General features: G+C 34.2%; 1 long non-coding RNA gene across 3 annotated transcripts; it reads right to left on the bottom strand.

Annotated features, from left to right (window-relative positions):
• Positions 1-43: 43 nt before the first annotated feature.
• Positions 44-14,665, bottom strand: LOC114284439 (uncharacterized). 3 transcript variants are annotated; one of them, XR_014334991.1, is made up of 3 exons: positions 14,531-14,630; positions 1,327-1,416; positions 44-412 (listed from the first exon to the last, which is right to left on the bottom strand). It is a non-coding gene; the product is annotated as an uncharacterized LOC114284439 (long non-coding RNA). The 3 variants fall into 3 exon arrangements; XR_014334992.1 differs by having other exon boundaries at positions 44-401; XR_014334993.1 differs by lacking the exons at positions 44-412; positions 1,327-1,416 and adding an exon at positions 6,541-6,942 and having other exon boundaries at positions 14,531-14,665.
• Positions 14,666-19,091: the final 4,426 nt, after the last annotated feature.

Genomic DNA, 19,091 nt, shown 5'->3' with positions numbered 1-19,091 from the left:
TTTAGTAGGTAATGCTATCAATATATGTTCATGCACCACACAAGAAGAAATACAAGAACAACTTTAAATTACTAAAGTTTTTTTTTTGATCTACTAAAATGCGGTTTTTTGCTTAGTTAATAACTTAAAATATACATAACCAAAAAAATAACTCAAAATACAAACTATTGATTGGTTGATGAAAATTACAATTGAATTTGAATTGAAACTATCTATATTGAAAACCCATTTCGATATTTTCTATACTATAATAATGATTTCAAAATAGATAGCTTCAAATTACTCTTTCGGGCACAAGACTACCAAAACCAAAACCACTTGTTCGTCTTCTTCAAGTTGTTTGTGCTTGTGTTCACTGACTGCAGCTTCTTCAACTCCGCAATGGTGTCAACCTTCACTTTCTGCACCTCAGCTATAATTTCATCCTTTGCTTGCCTCAATTTAATTGTGTGTGTTTGTGTTGGTGTTTTTGGAGGTTTTGTTATGTGATGTTTTCTTTTTCAATTACTCTGTCGAGATTAATTGGTGGCACCATACCCAACCCTGGTTTGAATGGCGCCAAACCAGTTTCAACCCCCTTCTCATTGATTGGTGTGGGATTGTTACATATTGCCTTGTCGTTAGTTACTATATCAACCTTTGCTCTGGGGATTGGTTTGCTATAGAGGCTAATGGAAGGATCTAGAACTCCCTAACAAACTTTAGAAGACTATGGAGAATTCTAGAAAGACCTAGGAAAATCAAGAACCTATACATTTGTACATATAATTAGATATTTGTATAGATAGTTCTAGAAGGCTAGAACATTCTTGTAGCTTGTAAAGAAGGCTTCCAAAGGAAGCTTCTCCATGTACTTCCTAGTGGCTTCTAGAGTGTTTTATGAGAGGCCAAGAGTGCCTATAAATAGGAGAGGAGCTCATTTGCTCCAAACCATCTAAGAGTTGTAAAGCTTTCTTGAAGGGAATACAAAAGGCATTCTCTCAAACTCTCATTGTGTTCTTATTTGTCTTTCTTCAAAGTTTGTGAGTTAGGCTGACTTAGCATCATCAAGTAGCAAACCAATCCCCAGAGCAAAGGTTGATACAGTAACTAACAACGAGGCAATATGTCACAATTCCATACCAGTATGTGGAAAGGGGGTTGAAACTGGTTTTGCCCCACTCAAACCTGGTTTGGGTATGGCGCCACCAATTAATCTCGACAGAGTAACTGAGAAAGAAAAAAAAAAAAAAAAAAAAAAAAACACATCACAAAACAAAACCTCCAAAAACACCAACACAAACACGAAAAGAAAATAAAGATACGTATGAATCTAGAAAGATATACCTCGTCTAAAGAAGTTTGCCATGGTAGCTAAATGTCTGAGACAGAGAGAGTTGTTGAGAGAGGGTTGCGAGCTGCTGAGAGAGAGAGCTGCTGCAACGGGTGAATTTGCTGAATTTAGGGTTTTGCTTATAACCTTATATATAATGGTATAAGGGAATCAAAGTACACTAAGGGTTGTGGTGGTTTAGTTAATCCAAAAGTAGTTTTTTGGTAGAGTTGTATTTTGAATTTATGAGTTTTAATTATAATTTGAAAAGAAAAAATTTGTTTGGTTATAAGTTTTGAAAAAAGTTTTGAATTGAGTTTTGAATTTTTGAAATTAGAAAAGTTGTTTGATTTAAAAATTTACAACTCATAACCAAACACACAACTCAAAATTTTATTCAAAACTCATACAAAATTTTAAAAATATTTTTTATTTAAAATATAAAAAATAAGGTGCCAATTGCCCGGAAAAAAAAAAAAAAAAAAAACCCCAAACATGCAAACACTATTCCAGTCAACCAGCTAGATGTGCGAGAGGATGACCGAGTAGACGTGTTTTCAAAAGTGGGTGTGAAATCAATTTTTAAAAATTCTAACCAAACACAAGTGGGTGTAAAATCAATTTTTAAAAATTCTAACCAAACACAACATTCAAACCAAGGTGTGGAATCACATTTCCAAAACTCCACCAAACAATGATTCTCACTATTATTGAAAGCTAATAAATAATCACCTAGTTTGGTTTAAATTTTTTGAATTTATTTTTAAAAAAATTGAGTTTATTTTATTTTTCATATTTTTAATAAATGTTTTTTTAAGTTTCAAATATATTTTTTATTTTTTGAGATGTACCGTAGGTATATCTAAAGAGTAAAATATTTATAAAAAAAATATTTTACAAAATCAATAATGCACAATAATATAAAGAGCTGATATAAAGAGCTGAGGTGTGTAGGTTCTTTTGCATATAAAGAACTTTGTTATTCTTTTGCAAATGTGAATTGCTTTCAGGAATTGTAGCTTCACATGTTTAAATCTTTCTGAAAACTAGAAGAAGAAAAGAATGTGACTTGGATAGATGTGGCTTTTTTGTACCCTAAACATTTTCTGTTCCTACCCAACTTGATTGTTGCACGTTTAACCATGGGAGCAACATTGTTTAACTTCTTGGATATTGAACGTTGTTATTTAAACCCACAACAAATTGTCAAATTCTTCACTTCTTTTATTTTTATTGTTGTATAATGTTGTTGGGTATTATAGTGTTATCTCTACAAGCACGTTTAAGGGTTATATCATATTGTTTTCTAATTTATTTATTTTTGCTCCGGGAGGATTAAAGTTGTAGTGCTTTTTATAATAATCAAAAATCTTTCAGGGTTGTACGGCAACAGTGCTTCTAGTTTGGACTGATGGTCATGAAAATTTCTATGTGCAATGTTGGAGACTCAGCATGTTTTATAAAGTATATTCTAAAAAATATAAATTTTACTTAAAAATCATTTAGAAATTCAATAATTAACTCAATCAATTTCTAATTCCAATTCCTCCATGGGATTGGTAGTCCTACTAATGCGGGTTTTACAAGTCTAAGGGGATACTAAGGGGATAGTTAATCCCCTCACTCATGTTAGCAAAACACTCTTTAGGTAGGTCTCACAGACTATTAGTCCAATCTTCCTCTCCGAATAGCTAAACAAACATGGTCTAGGGGTAGGGCTGCAAATGAGTAAAATTGCTCGCAAGCTATCTCAGCTCGTTAAGGGCTCGGCAATTTAGTAAACGAGTCGAGTTCAAGCTCGAATAAGGTCGGCTCATTTATCTTTATTTAAATTATGTAATAAATATATTATTTATGTATTTAATTTATATATGAATAATAGCATAAATACATTATTTGTGTATCAAATAATATAAATAATAATAAAAAATCTTATTGAGCCAAGCTCGAGTTTCATTAAATATTAACAAGACAACTCGAGCTCGAACCTAGTTAGTTATCAAGCTGAGCTCGAGCTCAATAAACGAGTTTGGTAAGCAATTGAGTTAAGCTAGAGCTCAGCAAAATTCAACTAAACTCGTTTCCAGCCCTGCCTAGGAGTGTGGATTGGTAGTCATACTAGTCCAAGGGGATAGTTAATCCCCTCACTCATGTTCCAAAGCAAATACTCTTTTGGTAGGTCCCACAGACTATTAGTCCAATCTCCCTCTCCAAATAGCTAAACAAACATGGTCTAGGAGTAGGATTGCAAATGAATCAAATTGCTCGTGAGTCATGCTCAATTTTCATTAATATTAACGAGGCAACTCGAGCTCGAACCTAGTTAGTTATCGAGCAAAGCTCGAGCTCAATAAATGAGTTTGGTAAGCAAATGAATTGAGCTCGAGCTCAGCAAAACTAGACTAGTCTTGTTTGCAGCCCTACTTAAGAGTGCAGATATATCTACACTTATAAAGTGTGAGAAGGATGCTGGAGTACCACCGGAAATCTCCTATAGAGAGGTGCTCTCACTGTTCTCTGGAACTGGTAATAAAAAATACATTTAGGGCCTCAATTAATAGGATAAATATGTGTAGGATTATTAATACCTACCTCCATATAGTATTGAATATTCTATGATTTTGTGGGATTAAAAGTACTACATATTTACTTAGTCGGCCATCATTTATGTCATCCAAACGTAGAAATATGCATACCAATCCTATGCTCTAATACTAGAATCAAATAGGCTCTCAAATTAAATGCATCTAAAAAGTAAAAATAATTTACTAAAATACGAAAAAAAAATCACTAATTAAAAATAATTGCCTTGTGTCATTTTGGTCCCCACACTTTCAATTGGTTCAATTTTGACTCTTAATCTTAAATTTTGTGTCAATTTGGTTAAATTGATAATACCGTTAGTGTTTTTGCAAAAAAATTATTACTAAATTAATTAAGGTTAACTCACTGAATTGAGCAAATTTATAATTGTCTATAAAATCTTGTGCTTATTTTTTTATTAAAAATTGTCAATAATTTTATTGAATTGGAGTAAATTAAGACAAAATTATAAATTTAAAGTCAAAATCGAGTGAATTAAAAATTACAGAAACTATAATGACACAATGATTAAAATACAAAGACTAAAATATAATTTACCCTTGATTATCTAAACACGTTTTCTTCACTTAAAACCTTAAATCAAAACCCCACTCCGCTCAAAGCTTTCCTAGCTATGTGGAAATGGCGATGAGGCTGGGAACTGGTGAGTCCTAACTTTTTTATTTTATATTTGATTTTCTTCCTTTGATTGAACCCATTTTTATTTTTTAAAAACTTTTTCATGCTTTTGTTTTGCTTGAATCAGATAATCTATTTAATTGTTGGTGAATTTCTGTGGGTTTCTTGTTGGATTGTGGGTTGAATTTCAGATAATTTTTGTGGGTTGAATTTCTCTTCTATTTGGATTCATTATACAGTCACAGAGTGTTGCACACTATTTTCGATGCCTTTTCCCTGTTCCTTTTGGCTTCAATTAAGTGAAATTTGCGTAAAGCTTCATTTTCAGGTGAATTTCGCCAAGGTTTTGGGTAAATAAATTTGCCAGTATTTTGTTAATTTTTATTTTTTAAAAACTTTTTCATGCTTTTGTTTTGCTTAATCCGATAATCTGTTCAATTGTTGGCAAATTTCTATGGGTTTCATGTTGGATTGTGGGTTGAATGTCGGATAATCTTTGTGGTTGAATTTATCTTCTATTTTGATTCATTATACAGCCATGGAGTGTTGCTCACTGTTTCGATGCCTTTTTCCTGTTCCTTCTGGCTTCAGTGAAATTTGCGTATTAGCTTCATTGAATTTCGCCAAGGTTTTGGATGAATAAATCTGTGTTTGGTTTTGGGTGAATAAATTAGCCATTATTTTGTTAATTTTTATTTTTTAAAACTTTTCATACATTTGTTTTGCTTGAATCAGATAATTTGTTCAATTGTTGGTGAATTTCTGTGGGTTTTCTGTTGAATTGTGGGTTGAATTTCTGTGGGTTTTCTGTTTGAATTGTGGGTTGAATTTCTCTTCTAGTTGGATTTATTATATAGTCATGTATCCTAGAAAATGTAGCTCTGGATATGAAAATGGGAAAAATAAGCGAAGAATAAAAATTAATTAATTCAATCTAAGGGAGCTCTTGCAGAGAGTTCAGATTCTGTTGATAGTGAAGAATTTGAAGATTTTGTGAGTGAGGAACCTAGTCATGAAACTAGCAATGAGCACGAGTTGTATGAGTAAATGGATTGAATTGGAAAGTAAATTTCGATTTGAGATTTTTCGTTTCTGTGTGTTTGTGTTGGTGTTTTTGGAGGTTTTGATTTGTTTTGTGATGTTTTCTTTTTTTTTCTTTTTCAATTACTCTGTTGAGATTAATTGGTGACGCCATACCCAAACCAAGTTTGAGTGGCGCCAAACCAATTTCAACCCCCTTCCCACTGACTAGCGTGGAATTGTTACATATTGCCTCGTCGTTGGTTACTGTATCCACCTTTGCTCTAGGAATTGGTTTGCGAGTTCATGATAATGGTAAATAAGAAATTAAATTGAAGCAAGCAAAGGCTGAAATTATAGCTGAGGTGCGAAAAGTGAAGGTTGACACCATTGCGGAGTTGAAGAAGCTACAGTCAATAAAGATTGACACCATTTCTCTGACTGCAGCTTCTTCAACTCCGCAATGGTGTCCACTTTCACTTTTTGCACCTCAGTTGTAATTTCATCCTTTGCTTGCTTTAATTTAATTTCTTCTTTACCATTATCCTGTACTAGCAAACCAATCCCCAAAGTAAAGGTTGATATAGTAACCAACGACGAGGCAATATGTAACAATTCCACACTAGTCAGTGGGAAAGGATTGAAACTAGATTGGGGACTAAGAGGCGAAGAGATTTGTTGTTAGGAGGTTTTGGGGAAAGTGGTTCAGTTATTCATGAACGCAGAGGTCGTCTGAGTTTGTCAGAGATTGATGTACGCAGAGGTGGTGATGACACTAGTGATGTTGATCTTGGTCCATCGATTTCAGAGGTTAGTGTTAGCAAAGAGGAAGTTGATCGTAGAGGATCAGTTGTTATGGATGCAGCAGAATTTTCTAATGTTTTACGAAATGTAATCATCAGTGTAAAAAATAGTGATGTGACTCATGGTGTAATAGTTGATGATAAGGGAAATGTAGTAAGTAAATAAAATTTTGAGTGGTTTCATAAATAAAATTAATAAAATTTTTCATTAATCATGACAGTGGTTACATTAACATCAAACCATTCTCTCATTTTTGGGGACATTGCATCTAACCAACTACTGTCCCCATTTGTTAATAAAATACAAGGAATTCCTCCTCTAATAGTGAGATCTGATTGGAACTTAACAAATACGTGGAAATCTCTCTGGCAGCCTACTAAATTCTTCATTAATTCAGTAGGGACTGTCGAGTATTTGATGTCGTCTATGACGTTGTAGACGGCGTCTTGGTCGTAGTCCTTGAAGCTTATTCTGCCAGAGAAGTAATTGTGTCGTCAGAGGCTTCTGGCCCAGGCGGTTTTGCCTGTTCTTGAGGGTCCTTCGAGGTAGAGGGAGATTGGGCGGATGGGCCTCTGCTCTGGTTCCTGTTATCAGAGGAGGAAGAGAGTTCTTCATCAGTATATAAATTATTGATATTGTTTTTGTGTATCCCTAATCTAAGGAAGTCTTCTTCCCTCCAAATGGAGAGACAACAATTTTAACATAACTCGTACTGAACGAAATTTCGACTTACAAACAAAATATTATTTTCTGCCCATTTTTTTACTTCTTCATGTAAGAAAGGAAATGAATTAAAGAGGCTAGTATATGGGGGCCTCTCTCTTTTGTAATGATCCCTCGAAAATATTTTTAATTGGGGGTATTTTGTGACGTAATCGGTAGGACATCTTTCTTTACAGAGAGCAAAGAATTGTTCCTCCGTTTCTGCTTCGCCAAGTATTCCCCTCCAGAGTTCGTCTTTGTTTTTCGAAGGACTTTTCCCCTTAGCTGAAAATTCTCCCCATTCGACGAACTCGCCCTCTTTCTGTATATACTGTCTACTTGCTGTTGGGGAGTGGAGTTTTTCTATATTTGGATGGTAGATCCTCCCGTTGGTTCCAGTGAGATCGAAAAATCTCGGGTTTGAGGTTTGGATCCTCTTCGTGCATTGAACCATGGCATGAAGGTGAGGGTTTCCATCTTCATGGAGCTCCCTTGCGACAAGTATGTAGTATGGCTAACAGGCTAGTTGGAGGAGAGATTGTAGGAGTTCTAGGAGTTGTTCTTTTGGGCATGGGCATTGTGGGTAAGTGAGGAAAACATTCTTGGCATAAAAACGGAAAGAGGCTTGGCGAGGCATTTTGTAGTGGTAAACAGTGAACTCACACCAGCCGTACAAGGCCTCCCTATTAGTTAAAAAACCTGGTGTGAGTGGTGTGACTGGGGGGCGTTGTATTAATATTACCAACGCCCCCCCTCCCACTGATCTGAGCCGTCCATTGCTATACTTATGGACACGTGTATGAATGTAGTAAAAAGGAAGTCACACCCAGGCCCAGGTGTGAGTGGTGTGAGTACTTTTGATTCCTTTGCCAGATAGTGCTATACACGTGTCGCTCTTCTGGGGGTTTGCGTGGCTGTAAAGAAAATATTTTCCCCAGAATGATAGACATAAAGCAAAGGCGGGAAAATAAATGCGTTTGAATTTTTTTGAATGGGAAATCTTCGTCCTTACACGCGGGCCAGTTTTGCTATATATTTGGTACCAGAAAATATTTTATGGCATAGAGGAATATGCTTTTGCAGTAGGATAGCTATTGTGGTGAAGTTGCTTTCTGGTACCTTATTTCGTCCCTCCTTTTCTTTGTCTTTTTTGTTGATTTATTTGGTATACATTGTTGTACTCCTTAGAAGAGTATCCCGAGAATTACGGGCAGTTTACTCAAATGTGTAGATCGCTTTTTGACATGGCAAATAGGGCTGTGGGAAGAGAGCCGGCGGTCAGCTCCGGCGAAGTTTGTTTCGGTGTACGAGGAGCAGAGGGCAAATATATCAAAGCTAAGGTGTCTGAACAGAAGGGTTAGCAGAGGTAAGAGAATCAACAAAATTTGTAGGATAAAAGATTTGGAGTGTTTCATAAAAAATGGAAAGAATAGGAAGCAGCCAGTATCGAACCCCCTTTGCGTACCGGAGGTCAAGGACACCGACGGTCAGTGGATATAAGCGGAGTTACCGTGGTCGTGCACTTTTTAAGGCGGCATACATTCGCTAACGGTACGTTCAGAATATTTCACGTTATACTAAGAAGACTAAGAGGGGAGTAAGGAAGTTGCAGTTGTACGATGGGGAAAGTGGGTCCTTTCCATACTCAAACTTGGTTTGGATATGGCGCCACCAATTAATCTCGACAAAGTAACAGAAGAAGAAAAAAAAAATCACAAAACAAAACCCAACCTCCACAAACACAAACACAAACACACACACACACACACAGAAATGAAAAATCTCAAATCCAGATTTACTTTCCAATTCTATCCATTTGCTCATACAACACGTGCTCATTGCTAGTTTCATGACTAGGCTCCTCACTCACAAAATCTTCAAATTCTTTGAATCTGAAATGTGTGCAAGAGCTCCCTCAGATTGAATTAATTTTTTTTATTCTTGGATTCTTTTTACCATTTTCATATCCAAAGCTACACTTTCTGGGATCCATCATTGTATAATAAATCCAACTAGAATAGAAATTCGACCCACAAAGATTATTTGAAATTCAACCTTCAACCCACAAAGATTATTGAAATTCAACGATCAATCCAACAGAAAACCCACAGAAATTCAAGCAAAACAAAAGGATGAAAGAGTTTTTAAAAAATAAAAATTAACAAAATAATGGCAAATTTATTCACCCAAAGCCTTAGCAAAATTCACCTGAAAATGAAGCTAATACGCAAATTTCACTGAAGGCAGAAGGAGGAACAAGAAAAAGGCATCAAAACAATGAGCAACACTCCATGGCTGTATAATGAATCCAAATAGAAGAGAAATTCAACCCACAAAGATTATTTGACATTCAACCCGCAAACCAACATGAAACCCACAGAAATTTGCCAACAATTGAACAGATTATCTGGTTCAAGCAAAACAAAAGCATGAAAAAGTATTAAACAATTAAAATTTACAAAATACTGGCAAATTTATTCACCCAAAACCTTGGCGAAATTCACTTGAAAATGAAGCTAATATGCAAATTTCACTTAATTGAAGCCAAAAGGAACAGGAAAAATGTAACGCCCTCAAAATAACAACATTAAACCCATCAATATAGATATGCATTGATATGTAAAAGTTCCACATTCTTCCATTTATCTGAGTTTCATTACACAAAGTATTACATGTTAACAACAAAAGCAAATGCCCTATGGGCTTACAGCTTTCCAAGTTAACACTTGGTTACAACAAAGAGTACTAACTCATTTACACATTAAGCCCTTGGCTTGAATTTACATGTAATACATCAAAATAAAACGACAAAAGTATGTCCGCCTCTAGCCTCCCAAGCTATGTCCTTGGAGGTGGCATGCTACCTGTACCTGAAAATGATATTCCCATATAGGGTGAGCCACAGCCCAGTAGAAATACACTAAACCAACCATGAACAATGACTAAAAGATTAGCAATTGATAGATGGCTAACACTGATACATCCACATAAATCACATTTTATGTCATACGACTTAAGAGTCCAAGTTACTTTTGATTTTTCCTTTTTCAACAGATAAGTATAAAAACTATATCCCATATTCACAGATAAACATATAAACTATATCCACATTCTCAACAGATATGTATAACAACAATATCCCACATTCACAGATAAGCATATAAGCTATATCCACACTTCACAAAGATAAGCATATAAGCTCTATCTTCACTTATCTAGACAAGCATATGAGCTGTATCTACGGAGTTCATCCCCTATCTTCTCCCAACACTATCCGGTTTAGAGGTTCATCCTCTATCTTCCCCTAAACCGCGGAGTACATCCCCCATCTCCTCCTCTACACATAACGTATACAAACACATTGGTTCTATATACAATCACTCAATACATACAGTTAATGTATTCTATCAACCGTCAAATTCCATGACACATTCCATTGATTAGTTTCCGTTTGCCTAATCATCATGCATTGTCTACAACAATCACGACTATCCTCCACCGATAGCCCAAAGCAGTTATTTCTAAACAGAAAATAAATGCACAATGGATATTCAATCAACATTTCATTTCGGTGAGTGATAAATAGTTCAACTACACCCTTTAACCCCATATATTCCCAATCTCAACCATTTCATTTCATGTTCTCATTTCTCACAATTAATTATCCCAATTAATCAAACAATGTAATTAGGTCATTTTCCATAATTAACATTTCAACCCTTAGGTCCCATTTTCATCATTGATTCAACATTTATTCCATTTCTCTATGCCAAACATGCATCTAGGTTTATTATGAATAAAACCCCAACTTTTGTAAAATAACACAAAAGCCCCAAACTTTCACCAAATTACCAAACCAACCCCAACATCTCAAAATACTAAAATTTAAAGACAAAATCCATAGAGAGGAGTAGGATATTCCCACCTCGAAGTTTGAGCCAAAAAGGAGATGAAGACTCAAAGATCAACGTGCTCCAAACCCACACTTTTTCAGATTAAAACGAAACTCTCAACGCCGTCTATCTTTTTAACAAAGGCCCTAGGCTAGATTCACACTCTAGGGAGATCAAATCTTAGAGAGAATGTAAGTCTAGAGAGAGAGAGTCTCGATCTAGGGTTAGAAAGAAAAGGAAGTGAAAAAGTGATGTTCAAAAACGCTACTGTCCGCTGATATAAAACACACTCGCTCGAGCGAAGCCTTTGTCGCTCGAGCGACCAGACACAGAAAACACTCGCTCGAGCCAAGAAGTTCTCGCTCGAGCCGAAAACTCAGAAGTGCGCTCGAGCGAAAGAATGCTCGCTCGAGCCAACAACTCAAACCCTCAGGTCTGCAACCAGAAGCACGCTCGAGCGACAGACTTCTCGCTCGAGCGAAGAACAACCAGACCGCTCGAGCGAAGAAAGCTCGCTTGAGCCAAGAAATGAAACTCTCAGGTCCAGAACCAGGCGTAATCGCTCGCTCGAGCGAAGCCACCCTGGCTCGATCCACCAGACACGAACTCAACTCTCGCTCGAGCGACCAACTCCTCGCTCGAGCGAAGTCCAAAAATCTGGGCAGCAACACTAGGCTCCCAAACACAACCAACCTGTAACAAACCTGCCCAACACATCCTATAACTCAATATACAAAGTAAAAAGGATGCAAACAAGATAATAGACAACTACCAACATCCACGGACACATATCCGGATCACTGTACAACAAGGGTAAACCCGGGATCGCTATAAAAAAGCCATCAAAAACAGTGACCAACGCTCCGTGACTATATAATGAATCCAAATAGTAGAGAAATTCAACTCACAAAAATTATCAGAAATTCAACCCACAATCCAACAGGAAACTCACAGAAATTCACCAACAATTGAACAGATTATCTGATTCAAGCAAAAAAAAAGCATGAAAAAGTTTTTAAAAAATAAAAATTAACAAAATGATGGCAAATTTATTCACCCAATACCAAACACACAGATTTATTTAATTACATATTTATAGAGAAATTAGATTTACTATTTTTATGGGTTCAATCAAAGGAAGAAAATCAAATATAAAATAAAGGAGTGGGGTTTTAATTTAGGGTTTTAAGTGAAGAAAGCGTGTTTATATAATCAAGGGTAAATTATACTTTAGTCCTTGTATTTTAATCATTGTGTCATTATAGTTTCTGTAATTTTAATTCACTCGATTTTGACTTTGAATTTATAATTTTGTCTCAATTTAGTCCAATTGAATAAAATTGTCAACATTTTTTAATAAAAAAATAAGTACATAAGTGGGCATATGTCATGATTTTATAGACAATTATAAATTTGCTCAATTCAGTGAGTTAATCTCAATTAATTTAGTAATAATTTTTTCACAAAAACACTAAAGGTATTATCAATTTGACCAAATTGACACAAAATCTAAAATTAAGGGTCAAAATTGAACCAATTAAAAGTGTAGGGACCAAAATGATATGAGACAATTATTTTTACTGAACTTTTTCGTATTTTAGTAAATTATTTTTACTTTTTAAATGCATTTAATCTAAGAGCCTATTTGATTCCAGTATTAGAGCATAGGATTGGATTGTTAATCCATTGATATGCATATTTTTACGTTTGGATGACATAAATGATGGCCGGCCAAGTAATACGTAGTACTTCTAATCCCACAAAATCAAGGAATATTCAATACTATATGGAGATAAGTATTAATAATCCTACACTTATTTATCCTACTAATTGAGTTGCACAGTCAATCTATTACTCCAAATCAAACAGGCCCTAAATGTACTTTTTATTACCAGTTCCAAAGAACAGTGAAAGCTTCTCTCTCTAGGAGATTTCCAGTGGTACTCCAATGACCACCTCACACTTTTAAAGTGTAGTTTAATCCACACTCCTATGTAGGACTGCAAACAAGCCTAGTCGAGTTTTGCTGAGCTCGAACTCAACTCATTTGCTTACCAAACTCATTTATTGAGCTCGCGCTCTGCTCAATAACTAACTAGGTTCGAGCTCGAGTTGCCTCGTTAATATTAATGAAAATCGAGCATGGCTCAAAAAGATTTTGTATTATTATTTATAATATGGTATAATGAATGACTTGATCTATTATGAAGTTATCATATAAGCACTGCTCAATGAACTTAATTATATTTTGTTATTGCTTCCGCTATTCCCCGATTATATATAATGATATGATTTTGTTATTGAGGCCAAAGGTAATCTGGAATTACTGGCCGGTCATGACCTAAGCCTCTAGGGGTGGGTTTGGATCGTGAGATAGGTGGTAGTTAAAGTTCACATGGTATGTATGCAGGAATCATTTGAAGTCCTGATATGAAGAAAAATGCACTGACTACAGTTTGATTCAGACCCATTTAATATGGTAGTTGACAAAAAAAACAAAAAAACACAAAACAATAGAAGACCCCAACTCATTAGATACAAAGATGAAATCCAAATTGATCGATATTTTAAAAAAAAAAAAGCAAGTGCTATTCCATACAAAAAAATGCAACACGACCCACAAAAAGAAAACCTAAAGAAATCAAGAAAATTAGATAATGGTCATGGTTTATAATAGATGATGGGAGGAAGAGATCTACTTCCTCAATTTGAACTTTGTTACTTGTACATGAGTGGAAGGCACACACGGAGATGAAAATGTAGAGGGATTATGTCATGATTCTCTCATTCCCTTCTTAATTTTTTTTCATTGAAGTTTTGTTCTACTGAGATTATTGTTTTCCAGGATGCACAAGGGCTTTCGGCCTAGACAAATCAAGTAATGGAACTAAATATATTGTCAACGTAGATAAATTATTAAAAGCAAAATATTTACATACAAATCATGAATCAAGAAGTCTCAACAATAAGCAAGGGTCCTTCTTGCCAAGATATAATAGTTTCTTTCCAAAAATGGCAATTCAGAAAGCTCTTTAAAAGCCTCTCAACAATGTATGTGTCTTCTGGTAAGTAAGTTATTGACGTTTCGTTTCTTTTCTTTTCTAGTAAAAGTGAGTTTCTCTTATCCTCTTCAAAGATTGTAACAGAATGATGTAGGATTTGGCTGGGTAAGGAACCAATCAAAAAACACTACCCAAAAATCCTTGCTTGATCCAAGTGTCACGGCCTTGGATTTGCTTAACCAACCCTCAGTCTTTCCAAGCCAACCGTGCGGCCTTAGATGCTTGTAGCACGCCTTGCTTGCATCTAAGTAAGCCTTTTGTGGAAGGGAGCTAGGGGATTGCACACACAAGAGAGACTTAGAGAGAACACTTGGAGAATGCTAACTTTGTATTACTATTTCCTCTTGTTGGACAATTTGGTCTGGTCACGTTGGCGGGTCGTGACACAAGGGCAGGCCATCAGTTTTTATTTGATTTGATTTTTGTTTCTAGTTTCTGAAACATATTTGAATGGTTAGTAAATTAATCTATCTACCAATCTAAACCATTAAAGATGGGAGAAAAATAACACTTACAACTTGGCAGTGCGACAACCGACATAACCTCCAGCAATAACGGCTGGAATTACCGCAACTGGCACAATAACAAAAAGTTTCAATACTTGATTTAAAGGCTGCGAATTCAAAAGAATTAAACAAAGATCTATGGAGAACAATCAAGAACGATTAGGGTTTCAACATATGCCCTAAAATTGACGCACCTCTCCCTCTCTTCTCGTTGTTCGTCGCACCCTCCGTGCCCTACCCAAAAAACCCTAGTCTCCATTTTATAGCCGCGTGCAATAAACTCATTGTTTAGCCCCCCTAATTGTCTTGCACCACATACAACTTGAACCATGTTTGTTTGGCTATACTCATTATAAGCCCATTTTTTTAAAAAGATTTTTGGATACACTAAGAGTGATTCTATTTGTACCATTACTTTATTTATTTATACCCTTTATCTCATTACGTCACTAAAAAAAAAATATAATTCTCATTACACCTATTATATTATCAAAATTAATCTTAAAGTAAGACTCTTTAAAACCCTTTTATCTCTTTACACCAATTGCTTTGCTTGGTTACACTTTTCCAAAAACACTTTTCAGAAAATTCTATTTTTTTTTTTGTTTTTCATATTTTTTTGTTTTTATTGAATTTTTTTAATGTTTTAAGTAATTTTTTTTACTTTTTAGACATACCTACCATAAATATACCTACAAAGTAAAAAAATTGTGAAAAAAAACCTTTTAAAAATTTACTAAATACCAAAAATACAAAAAAAATACGAAAATTCAATACATTTTTTATATTTTCATGTATTTATTAATTTTTTAAAAATATTTTTTCATACATTTTTTACTTTTTAAATACATCTAAGTAAGGTGTATCTAAAAAAGTAAAAAAAAATGTTTAAAATTTTAAAAATATTCACTAAAAATTTAAATAAATAAAAAAAAACACGAAAACCAAAAAACTCAATTTTCAAAAAATTTAATCCAGAAAACTCAAACCAAACACACTAAATTTTTGGAGCAAAAATAAAGGAATAGAGAAGGACGCAGCAAAGTGAAAGAGAGAGATGCAGGGAAGATAGTGAGTGGAATTCACAATGAAATGCATGTTCAGTCACACAATGCTAAACAATTTACATTCCTTCGATGTTATGTTGCCCGAAAAAATAGATTTCTCCAGCGTTTTGTTACTATACATTTATAGAGCCACTTTCTTCCAAATAATAATTTTTAAATTTATGCTAGGCCTGTTCGGTAATACAATACTAATGATTTTGAATTAATTCAGTGTCATGTTACAAGACAAACTTTTTTTCTCAGCAATATGTTGTCATTCGATTGGATGATAACAATAAATTAATTCGGGCCACTTGTGAAGTGACTGTTCAATGATATATTGCTATATAAATTAGATTACTCTAGTATCATATTGCCAAACTATTATCATGATGGTTGTTTGGTGATTTACTTTTTCCTTCAAGCATCCATAAATCAAACACGCATCCATAAAATCATACATAAAAAGTATTCATAGAAATATTCATAAAAACATCAAGTGTACAAACATCTATAAAAGCATTCATAAAATCTGTCATTGTTTGCATCCATCAATCAAACATGTTATCACAATTTGTCTATATCGATAGTTTCGATAACTACTACATTAGGACTGACAAGCGTACAGAATTTATGAATACGGGTCGTATATGCTTTGTCCCATCCACTAGCACGCAAGTGATGAAACAAATCTAATTATTTGCTATCAGATCAGTATGACCAAGTTGCAGATAAACTTAAAACAACATCAATAAGTAAAATTACAAAATAAGACATGGTAATGATCTAAGTAAGCTTGGCAGTTTATACTTGCACAGAATGGTTTCCATTTACAAACCCTATGTAGATATCTCTTCAATCAAGTATTGCAATCGGTACTAATCTAAGTGGTAGAAACGTCAAACACCGTTGCATGGATAAATGATAAAGAATGACTCGATAGTATGATACTATCAAATAGCCTATGTCGGGCGTAGTCATCCAATGATTAAATCCAGGGCTAGGTTTGAAGTAGAATAAGATAGAGGTAAGAGCATCCATCCTTTCTTGTGAACCAAATAATTACACGTAGTGCACTACATTCGAATGCAGCTCAAGTGTAAGTTTTGGTTTTCTGCTATTACCTCCTGCATCTGATGTCTTTATAATAATAACAAATCCAGTCTTCTTCCCAACATCAAAAGCTCATTTAATTAATGCTTGACGACTACTAAAAATCTAAAGATAATAAATACATTTATACGTCAAATTATTAATAAAACTCAATACAAATTAAAAATAAGAAAAAAAATCATATTTATAAAAAACTTTATAAATTTCGCCTGTAATGAATTCATGACTAGAGTCCACTAATAATGCAGTACTTGCATTGTTGCAATGAATAGAAGCATAATCCTTCTAACCAAAAAAAAAATATAAAAAAATGAAACTGAAAATACACGGTAATGAGTAGTCAAATAAATTAAAAAAAAATTCAACCTTGACTTATCGGAAATGTATCTTTTATTCGACAGTTAGTTACCATATATATTTTTTGTTCGGAAATATGATGCCGGACTATTTTATTTTGTTTGATTTCGAAACATTGAACAAAAGTCAAAAACAGTCCAAAAAATGAAACAAAAACCTACCAAACAAATAAAAAAACTCACCAATTTCACTTTTTGATGGTTCTTCACCACCGTTTCTTCATCCATTGCTTTCTTCTATGACCAAAACATTGTGATTCTCACTTTTTAAAAAGAGATGTGTAAGAGAGAAGAAATATTGAGAAAGAAATAAGAAGTAGGGATTGAAGATTAAAGGGTGTAAGGAGATAATAAAACATATTTAGGGGTTGTTTGGGATGAACTATATAAGTGCACTTTTTGACTTTTTAGATAAAAAATTTGACTTTTTACAAAAAAAATGTATATTAAAATATTATATAAAATAACAAAATTACTATATTACCCCTAATATCTCTAAATGCGTACGGACAGTGATTGGGACTTATAGCCAGTATGGTGGGCAACATTCTTCAGAGTACTGTATAAGAAAAGCTTGCCTCCAGTCCGAGATCGGATTGGATGACGTTGTTCGGCACGTAGGGGCCCACCACAAGTCCCTTTTTGATAATCGAAACCGTTCAATGTGTAAAACTCGTCAAGTACTATATGCTTGCAAAAAATCACATTGATCGGATATCGATACCTATCTCATCGAATTAGCTTTTTGTCAACCGTTTTTGTTCACCGTCCATTTTTTTATATAAAACTGATTTGATCATATAGTTATCGATATTTGATCAATGTGATTTTTTGCAGCCATATAGTACTCAACGAATTATACACATTGAACGGTTCAGATTATTAAAACGAGACTCGTAATGGGCCTCCACGGGCAAAACAACACCATCCTGTGTAATTTTTTTATGCACCCGTTTAATTTGTACCATCACTGGGGACAGACCCATCACTATGTCATGCATTCATGGCTTGTACTTTTTTTTTTGTAAATTTGTTTTTTTTTTATATTTTATTTTTGTGAATAGTGATAATTGTTCGATTTTTAGTAATTTTTTGACTTTTTGTTTTTTCTAGAACATGCCAAATCAGCCCTTAATTTTAGTGTTTTGTCCTTAAAAGTAATTTTACACACAGATAAAATTGGGAAAAAAAATCTCATATAAAGAGTGTAAAGAGGTAAAATAATAGCATAATTAGAATCACTCTAAACTAATTACTAAAAAAAAAAAGAAGTAAATTACAAATACAGACATGAGCCGATTTTTTGACTACCCACACATATTACCAAACGAAGCCTTAATGTTCAGTAATTTGAGTTTAGATCAAATGGGAATTGGGGTGGCTGCTGTGCGGGGGTGCTGTGCAGCCAATTGGGCCCTTTTCAGAGCCCATTTTGATAATCCAAACCGTTCCCATTTTAGAATACATCAAGTAGAACATACCTGTAAAAAATCAAGTTAATCGGATATCGTTTACCCATTCATCCACCCACATTTATATTCAGTTTAATACTTTAAATTACAATTGTTATTTATTTTTGTAGATACAAATGTGAGTGGATGAATAGGTAAACGATATCCGATTAACTTGATTTTTTACAGGTATGTTCTACTTGATGTATCTAAAATGTTAATGGTTTGGATTATCAAAATGGACCCTGAAAAGGGCCCAATTGGCTCCACAGCAGTGGTTGCTGTGCACCCCTGCATAACAGCCACCCCAATTCCGATCAAATGACACTAAATTCATTCATTTTAAATAAATTTATCAGTCCAAATTTATTTATTTTTTTTGAACGCAAAAAAAAAAAGTACTCGGAGGATGCTCTGAAGCTGGAGTATTATAGAATTAATATGTATTGATATCAATGATCTGAATCATTCATCATATATAATAAGTTAAAAAGAATATATATACAAAAAATTAAGTTAATCATATATAAATAATCACATCATTAAATCACTTACGTATTATAACAAAAATAAACGGTCTATTCTAAAAAACACGTAGGTCTTA

The sequence above is a fragment of the Camellia sinensis genome, chromosome 7, assembly GCF_055761805.1.
Source record: "Camellia sinensis isolate YWXY chromosome 7, ASM5576180v1, whole genome shotgun sequence".
In the NCBI taxonomy this organism is placed as follows: domain Eukaryota; kingdom Viridiplantae; phylum Streptophyta; class Magnoliopsida; order Ericales; family Theaceae; genus Camellia; species Camellia sinensis.
This window is presented reverse-complemented; position numbering and strand designations above follow the sequence as displayed.